This window comes from Megachile rotundata, chromosome 4 (genome assembly GCF_050947335.1).
Source record: "Megachile rotundata isolate GNS110a chromosome 4, iyMegRotu1, whole genome shotgun sequence".
NCBI classification, from domain to species: Eukaryota; Metazoa; Arthropoda; class Insecta; order Hymenoptera; family Megachilidae; genus Megachile; species Megachile rotundata.
Window position 1 is genome coordinate 1,874,330 of NC_134986.1, and position 10,478 is coordinate 1,884,807.

Genomic DNA, 10,478 nt, shown 5'->3' on the forward strand with positions numbered 1-10,478 from the left:
TGTAATTTTTATTATTGAACACATTACAATCTCTGATATATGTTAATAAAATTTTTAAATCCACTTCTGTAGTGATTATTAAACATTCTTAAATATTTATAATGAAGAAGTACTTATAAATAAGATATTAATGGTATAAGTAATTTAATATTCTCGACAATTTATGTAGCATGAACAGTGTATTTTTCCTACTTCTGACGCCATATTAGTTTTTTAGCTTCACTTCATCACCGTCGTGTAGTTGAAGGTAACAAAACCAAATTATCCCTTTCTTCTTCAAAACTTCATTTCATAGATATTATCGTATTCTAGGCTTGGAATTTCTATGCAGAATATAGAATTTCATGCTTCTATTTTTTCAAAACTTAATTACCAGAAAAATAAAAATAAAGACTAGATTTGAAAATATGGAGTTTTATTATTTATAAATTATAGGGATTTCCAACTTACAAATTTATAAGTTTGAAAATTACCAAATAAATAGAAAAGTAAATACAATATGTGTAATATACATATAATGCAAATGTTAAGAGATTAAAAATGGTAAAAGTCTTCAAACTGATTGTATTCTTAAAACACGATTTATGAAAATATTTATGTAAAATCTTGCATAGCAAAACCGTATACCACTTGACTTTTTTCTTAAATTACAAACCATTTATACTTGATATTATAATATAGAATACTTTTAAACTGTCCGAATGTGTCTTAGTCTTCTCTTCCTGTCCATTGATCTAGCCCCTAATAAAAGCTTAACAGGTAATTATGAAAGAAAACAGAAGAGTTCAATTCTTCCACATGCAGATGATATAAAGATAAGGGAGGTTTTGTATGAGGAGAAGTGTTCGGAGTACTGTTATATAAACATATTACGGTGACATAGAACAAATTTATTTATTCCAAGAAGCACTTATTGGTACTATTATAGCTAACGGCGAACCTTCAGTACAAATCATTACAATTTCCTGTACTGTTTTTCGACGTTGCATGTAACATAAGTTCTGATGGTATGTCGTTTTTCTGGCAAAACTTTAATGACTCACTTGTGGGACATTTTGCTGGTTAATCATCATTGAACACATAACAACTACATATTTGCTTTTTGTTTTATTAGTACCATTGTACAGATAAGGATATTTTCAATTGCTATTTTAGTACGAACGTAAACAACATGATTTACTCTACTTTATGATATTGTCAATAATTTCTTCAAAACTTTACAGAACCAGTTATTAAATAAAACTTCATTTCAATATAATTAAACAGAAATAATTAATTTTAATCTTTTTCGATATTATGCTGAATGGATTTTAAATTCCACGGGCATATATTTCTTCCTTACCTGTCATAAATTTTTAATTTTCATGGCCATAATTATGCTTTTTCTCCTTAATACTAAAATTAAGACTGATTAAATGGTAACACAAACCGGTCAGATGTCCAGTTCGCAAGTTTCTTTGCTGGATACTCTTTTTGAAATCTGTGTTGATTTTTTATCGAAACAAGAAACTGACTATGTCCATAAACACTAATTTATGATAAGAATCATTCATCTACTTATTTTTTCACTTTATTTTTAATTTCAGATTAGGTGTCATTATATGTCGGTAGGTTTAGTGTTAAAAACACCTAATTAATAACTCTATTAATAACTCTATTAATTAAACTAATATTAATTTAAGTGAAAATCTTAAAAATTTTTGCATATTTTTCTTTTTGTCGTAACTGTCACTTTGATTCCTAAATCTTTTGTATAAAATTTGTTCTTCATAATCCAAAACAATCTTGACAAAGAACTATGCAGTAACAATTTACCAGGTATTGTGCCGTTTTATAACCGCTATATTGAATTATAAATATGTATTTAAGGGGTAATACCACTCTAGAGCCCGAAAAAGAAGTCTAACTTTGATAATTTATTTTGGAAGAACGACAAACGGAAAAGAATTTCTTTTCAGAGGGTTTATTTAACACATATTGAACTACAAAAAAAATATTTTTTTATTGTCATTTTCCTACAAAATGGTGGCGACAGAGCCCATCGTCGGAAACACATTTTGGAAAAAACACCGCCACGGGAGGATGGATTTCTCGTTATGTATGAGTCGTGGAATAAAAAATCAAAAGAATTTATAATCTATTTATAAGAATTTATATATATTGGCTTTGGAAGTACGTAAAGTTTTTTGATTAATCAATTTTTGTGGAAGTTATGCATTTTTTAAGGAATGAATCGACTTTTTGCATGAAAAATGAACACTAAATTGTTTATAAAAAAAAAGTTTACATTCAATCAAAAAACGGCTACGTACTTTCAAAGACAATATTGTTGTGCAGCTACTGTAAAAATTTCAATTCGATCCATGCAATAGTCATAGAGAAATCCGTCCTCCCAATTTGAAAAAAGTGGTTTCGAGAAAAACGCGTTTGAAGTTTTATGAACATTTCAATCCTTAAATTCTCTGTTCACCGCTAATCTGCAATGCCTGTACCATACACTTGGCTATCTAGATCAGTGTTTGCCACCTTCTCTAGCTTTCTGGATGCTTCTGTTTGTTTTGTAGGTAACAAGTAAACTTATTATTTTAAAATTAACTTATTATCTTAAAATTTGATTTTCACTATAAATCAAATTGCATTCTGATCTTAAGACCCTAAAGTATCATTTAAGCCAAAAAAAAAATCGATTTTTTGAAAATCCTAGAGTGGTGTTACCCCTTAAAGTCAACATTGAATTTTTTAGTCATTTTTTGATTTTTGAATTTATTATCGAAAACCAAATTCTGACTGTAATTAAAGAACACGATGTTTTTGAATCTGAGTCGATGTCTTCTTCGTAAGAAAACGACATTTATAAATGAAGAGTGTTATAAAAGAAAATGTAGTAAAGAAAGGATCACGATTTTATTTATTACAAATATATTCGGAACAAAGAAGTTGTGGCCTTTAATTATAGGCAAATCCAAAACTACGATCTTATAAATCCCTACATTCATATAATGCGGTTGATAGAATGGTATAAATAATACCTGGATTATTTGTCAATTGGTTGATAACGATTGATAAAAAGTGAGATGAGAAAATTAAAAATTCTTTTATTTATCCACTTCAATTCATCGAAGCTTCTCTCGCAAAATATCACATTAAAATTGGGATCATTAAGTGAAGGAATCATAAAAAGTTTCAAAAGTATTTTCTGTATAAAAAAAACGGTAAGAATATCTCAAATATCATAAAAGGTAATGAGAACGACGCACAAGTTATAAATATAGCTATCACAGAAAAAAATTGTTAATTGTTTAAAAAAAATGTGGCTTTCCTTTCAACGTGAATAAACATTTTGTGGAAAAATCAGATCCAATTATAAATAGCAATATTAATATCAAATATGACCAGATTTTATTTTATTACAATCAATACAAAATGACATTTGAAGAACTTGTGGGATTTGACGCTAACGTTAACGTCATTGCATCGCTGATGAATATAGAAATGACTGAATCTGTTACCCAAGGTGCACTAACCGATATCATAAAAAATGAGTACGAGAAAGAGCCGTTAGAAATTGAATCATCAGTATTAGCTAAACAGGCCACACCAGTAGTCAACATTTTACGCTCTCCTTTTTCAGAAAATGCCATAACATCGGGGACGACATTTATTGGAAAACGTCTGATAACAGATTTTTTAATAATAAGAAATACTGTATATGTACATATACAATACATATTTTCACATATTTTTTACTGTAAAATTAAATTTCTGTTTGTGTCTATTTTATTACATATACTTTAACGTTTATACGTGTACTATGTATACGGATATAACTATAAATATGAGATAAATATTTCAAAATTTAATTTGCATTGCTTTCTCGAAAATTTTACTCGAAAATTTTGATAAATCGAAATTTTTATGAGCCAAAAATTTTAAATGTTCCTTTAAAAAGCTGGTTATGAAGATTATATTATAATATATGGCAATTATTAACATTTTTAACTAAACAATCATATTATTAATTAGCACAATTTAAATTGTAAATTGGCCACATAAATGGGTATTGAATAATATATGATTGTTACTGACTGATGTGGTTGAGGTATTGACTCAAAGTATTCCAATGAGAATGATATTATTACATATTAGAAATGTTCGTATTCCTATTACAGTAGACTCCCGCTTAACCGGCCCCAGTGGGACCGGACTCCTGATTGGATAAACGACTGGCCAGTTAATCTAAACATTAGTAGTTATCATTTCTAGGTAGTTACTGAAAAGACATTAACATATAACTACATTTAAACTGTTCTATAATACTTGAAATACACGATATGCAGGAAATGATATATGCAATTCGATACTCAAAAATTAAGTATGAGTATGTAGATAATAAAATTAATAGAATAACTCCATCTCAAAACCATCATTCTTTATGTCGATATCAGGGGTTTTGCTTCAATTGAAAATATAATTTAGTAAATGTAAAGTACGGAAGAATTTAAATTATTGTTTTATTAATTTCAAATTTGTTCAAATAATACCAGTATCTGAAGGTTGCCACTTTTACTTATATTCGTCGCGCTTACACATTTTTATTTTGGGAACCGTATATTCAATTGAACTTTACTTTTCTGTTTTACTCGGTGAAATTGAGTTATAAATGTTACATTTTTTAATGGATTGTATAGTACTGAAAATGATATACCTTTGCCGCACTGTAGCAGAACTGACTCATGACGCACTTGCATTTCAAATATAATGAACCGCAGTTGAAGAACATGTCACGATATGAAATTGAAATCCACTTATAATTTACATACAAAAAAGATTATTATAGAAAGTGTTATAGAAAATACCTAACTATAATTTGAATACTAAATAGATTTTAACTTCCTTCATTTGCTTTGATACTGTAGTATAATTCTGACCGACGAATTTGACAAATGAACCATACGACAAAGGGTTAATGAGCTAGAATTTTCTACAAAATTCAAATTTTATAAAGAAAACACAAAATTCTTTGTGTAAAGTTCCACATAATAAACACTTGTCTAGAATTCAGAATTTAAAATTAACAACATGGGATTGGTGACCAACGTTTCAGGTAAGCGAGCCGCGCATTCTAATATTACGATCGGTGATCTGTACCGCTCGTACCTCATAAAACCTGTCATATGGCTTAAAGACAATATTACAGACACCAGTACCATGTTAACCATGTAATTACCATGTTGCAAACGCACGATTATATCGCTAAAGCATAGAGCTTATACTTATCACATATGAGAGAATTAATACATAACGGAGAATTTATTATTATTGGTGATTTATCAAGAAATTACAGTTTTGTTGTATGAGACGAAGTAGGTAATCATTAAAATAACAAACGAGCGACTTTTCATATCCCTATTATGTACAATGAACAATATAATTATAACTATCATTTTTTTTAAATTGGGACATAATACAATTGTTGCTTATTCACACTTTTTTTAAATGTAGTGGAAATACTTTAGAAATATACAGGATATAATATTCATATAATATTTCCATTGTGATTTTCACTATTACAATATCAATTTTTTTAGTAAACAAGATATTATTAAGACAGCTCGATATTTTTCGAATAAAATAAAACAAATCGCAGTTCAATTAGACAAATAGTTTCGGAGGTAAAAGTTCATAAGCGCAAGTAGTTTTCACGAAAATAGGCAAGCGTTGTATATTTCAGATGATGACATTTCTTTAACATATTGGAAATCGGTAAAATCTTAACTTAAACTACCTCTAATTTTATGTACATTATGGTATATTCCAATTCGAACTGAATACCTGAACATCAACGTCAGAAAATAATCAATTTAACATGAAATCAGCAATGCTTGGTTAAAATAAAGACCGATTAAAACGAGACTACTATTGTTGATATTGCAGTACAGTGAAACCATAGCATCTTTCCTGTTGAATGCAACAAACGGTGGTTTAAATCACTTGCAGGTTTCATGACACACTGTTATTACACAGCACTCTGTGTTTGATCTAATAATGTTTGTTTACACTTATTGACATATTCTAAATAATCATATATACACTTAATTATTCATATAGGATGTCCAAAGAGTCTGGGACCAAACTTATACGTTGTATTACTAAGGTTAAATAAATGACAAAAGTTCGTACAAACTTCTGTCGGAAAATGTTTTCTTGATAAGATATAAACATCCAAGGATTTATGGAAAAAATTCGTGTTACAATTCGTTGTACATGGTGTTTACAAGAGCAATATATTTGGAAATATATTCAAAGTGCATTTACTATTATTTCCAATACAGTTAAAATACTTGAAAGAATTTAGTAATTAATAACTCGATGGGAGCTTACATCATAGAATAACAAATTTTCGAATATTTCTTATAACCGCTACAATAAATCATAAATACCTTCAAAAGCATATCTCTCCTCAATGAAGAATTTTTGTATAAGAGTTCACATGAAGTTTTGTCACCTATGTGACCACAGAATTATGTAGCATAAATTTGGTCGAAACTAAATTTTTAATCCTTCACATCAATCTTTTTCGAAGGTAATTAGTTAATGTAAACGTCATCTTACTGAATTTGTTTGAGCAATCAAATTTTCTTTACAACATTTAAACATTTAATGACATATTAGTGGATTATACATGGTATCTAAAATCAGTATCCATTTGGTTCCAATGAAATCACTAATATCGATGTTCACTAATTATCGATGTGAAAGATTAGTTCTTGCAAACATCAGGAGCTTCCTGAATTTTCGAATAAAATTGTTCATTATACAGCAATATCAAATACTGTTTCTAACTTTTAACATGGGAATACATAAAAGTAGTATAAATTACTTAACACGAAAGAACATACGACGTATGTATTTACTGCGGTAGTTGCAAGTTATCAATTTACTGCAATGTACAGAGTATAACAAACGTAATTATTATCATCACGTGATTCTACATCCTCGGATTAGTGAAGATTGATGTAAGAAAATTTTATCAAAACTAACGTTAACTTTAAAATTCAAGGGTCTATGTACATCGTATCTACTCATCAGAAGGACCAACTATGAAAGCATTAATATGTATACCATAACATTCATTTCTTTAAAAACTAATGTTAAGGTTCCAATAACTCTTACAGCTATTTTATTCATATGTAATGTCTTTAAATTTACAAAAAGGTATAAAATAAATCTGAAAAAGCAACAAGAATTAATGAAAAATTCTAAACTGATGCGAGTTTTACCCATTGAAGCAACGATTCAATAATAATCGGAACATAATATTACGTTGTTTATCAGAGTTCAGATTTATTTCGAGTGCATTGGCGGATAGACAAACGGGTTGTCACTCCTGTTTGTCGTTATCTATTAATCTGAACATGTAATATAACTCGACATATAGGAATCTATAATTGGATAATAAGATCATTAACTGGATAATAAGATCAATAAAAGAAGGTCTATGACATCATACAACATATCCAACTACTCCAATGAAATGAACATATTACTCGACAAGATTTTTATTACTAAATGCTATAGAAATTGAAACACAAATTACTTTTTTACGTAGAAAGCATTTGTTGGGATTTAAGAATATGCAAATATATAGATCATCAAGTATTGGTCAAATTTCGTCTAAAACATTTTTTAAATGCACTACCCAAAATACTTAAAAAATGGTGATAAAACTTAATGATGGGGAGACCCTGTAAGGTGAAGTGGGGTAAGTTCTTAAACGGGGAAAGTGCGTATACAGGTTATTTTTATTACAATATGAGTGAAATTTCTCCATTTAGTATGTTTGTTTTCTTGTGTTGTTTCACTATATCCCCTTTTATATTTCAGCTAAGAGTACTTGTTTGCAGTATAGAGTACTTGAATAATGCAGCAAAAAGTATTTTATAGCAGATTTGTTAATAATTCTAATTTGTTAATAATTGTTAATAATTATCTTAATAATAATTTGTTAATAATTTGTTAATAACTCTTACCCCATTGCACATGAAATGAAGTTTCAAAGTATTTTTGACTTCAAGTAACACTCTTACCCCATTTTCGGGCAAAGTGCAGAGTAGATGACATTTTAAACAATTTCCTATCAAAATCAAAATGTACAAGGAAAATTAAGGTCCTAGTTAATATTAATTAAATAGTAGTAATTGTGCAAAACGTTCGATATCGACAGCGTTAAGTATTTACATAGCAAACTGAAAATACTTACGTTTAAATACTAACTTTACAAAAACCAGTCTTCACATACCCCACTTCACCTTATATGTTTACTCGTGCATTTAGAAACAGCATTTTTGAAATTTCGTTAATTTTAAGCCATCATATTTTGTATGTTTTCTAGACTAAAATGTACATAAATTTCAGCGAACTTAACCTAACTGAACCATTGTTACTATACCGTATTAATAATTGTTATTCTACCGCATTACTATAATAGCAACATTCTTCAAAGTATTATTTAGATATTATTTCTCGTTATGATTCAATTGTGGTACCGGCCACCAACGATCTCACATTATTAACCTGTCATAAACTCTACTTAAGTATCCCGCACATTTAACACCATAAATTCTTCTGTTTTAAATTTTTTATAACTGTTCAACGCTGTAGAGTATTTATGGACCTTAGTGTTTCACGTGATAATGAAGTTTTGTATAATAAATTTATTGACTTGAGAGTGTTCTTGAAAATATCTTTAAAATAAAAGATAGTAGTCCTTTCTCTTTCCATTTCTGGTTTCAATTACTATAGTTTTTGTTATGTAAATTGAAAACTATTACACAACAGTTTTACACTTTTCAAATTTATACTTTTATTAATTGTCAATATAAAGAAGTTTTTTGCTGTCGATTTCTATTTGGAAATTGTTGAAAATAGCAAAAATAAATATACAAGTATGTCGGTAATTTGCGAATAAGTCGGTAATCAAGTATGTATACTTATCTACTATCTATATGGTACCGCTCGTTTCAATTAGATCCTCAAATGTAAAAAAAAATAAAATAATATCTATATTCTTATTCTTCTCTGTTTTCTCTGCAATTACCATATTGTACACGTATATTAAAAGATCTTGTGTTTCATTTAAAAAGTTCCTTCCTAGTTATTGTTTCACGTTTTCAAAATAAATTCATTCAGTGTTTAAATTGTGTTAGTTATGTTGATTTATATTAAATAGTTTTCAATATTGTGGAGTGTGGAATTATTTGTAAATAGTTGTGAATATTGTGTTTGAGAGAATCGATTGTAAATAGTTGTGAATGTTGTGTTCGAGAGTTATCGATATGTTTAACCCTTTCCTTACGGCAGTCCGCGCCGCGAAGTGTGCACTTTGCTCGTCAGTAGTCTTCGATATTCGGACTAACGTTTTTCAACGCCACTTTGTGATTGTCTTGTATGTACACTTTTTCAAGAGCTACATAACAACTGTTTCATCGTATTATAGGAAAAACATGAAAATGAGTATATTGTATGAATATTCAGTTATTTACATATAACACCCGTACACACAGGTCGTCGCGCGGCCGCCGCCTATAGTCGGCACCCGTACACACAAGCCGTCGCGCGGCCGCCGCCTATAGGCGGCACCCGTAATGAAAGGGTTAAAAATTGATAGCGAGACAAAGAAGCGCGAAGAAAAAAACGGCAATCTCTGGGCGAATTTCAGAGGCGAAAGACGTTTCGAGAAAGTTGTCGAGAACGAATAGAAATACGAGAAAGTTGTCGAGAACAATTAGAAATAGCGTTTGAGTGTATTAATTTCGTTAAAAACAGTTAATTAAAAGTTTTGTTGTTATCCGTGTTAGTTTCGTTTATTAAAAATAAATTGTTTTGTGTGTTTTGTTAAAACGTTTGATTTAATTCCTACAAAATTGGGGACTCGTCCAAATTTAACATTATTTAGTAGAATTAAATCGGTGCAGAACATACAATTTAGCATGACATTTAAACCGGCCAGTTTGACGATTCAGAAATTGAAGGAATTGTTGGAAGATCGGAAGTTACCTACAAATGGGACGAAAACAGAATTGATAGCACGTTTAGATAAATATGATCCATTAGGAAAACGGATGAGTGTGTGTCAAGAAAATGAGGTGGATCATAGGGAATATACGTCGTCTAAAGGGGTCGAAGCAGAAGAGAATGCTTCAGGAGGTGTAAATCGCAGCGACAAATCGAACTGTTTTGCGGGAGGACTGGAGCATTTATTGTGTGAAGTTGGAAGATTATCTTAGGAATTGGAAAATATGAAGCGTGGATGTTTACATCATGAGGAGCAGGAACGTAATAGCAGTGTGGAGGAACAGGAATTCTTACAGTCGAGAAGGAATGTAAGTGTAAAATCAATTGCTGAATTGTTGGGGTATTTTGACGGGAAGTCAGAGGATTTTCCGGTTTAGGCGCAACAGCTTCAGATGTCGAAAAAT

The 10,478-nt window shown here is 29.7% G+C and overlaps 1 long non-coding RNA gene across 1 annotated transcript; it reads right to left on the bottom strand.

The window, feature by feature from the left end:
- Positions 1-7,331: 7,331 nt before the first annotated feature.
- Positions 7,332-8,772, bottom strand: LOC143264371 (uncharacterized). Its single transcript, XR_013038090.1, has 3 exons — positions 8,473-8,772; positions 8,261-8,393; positions 7,332-8,134 (listed from the first exon to the last, which is right to left on the bottom strand). It is a non-coding gene; the product is annotated as an uncharacterized LOC143264371 (long non-coding RNA).
- Between the last annotated feature and the right edge of the window lie 1,706 nt (positions 8,773-10,478).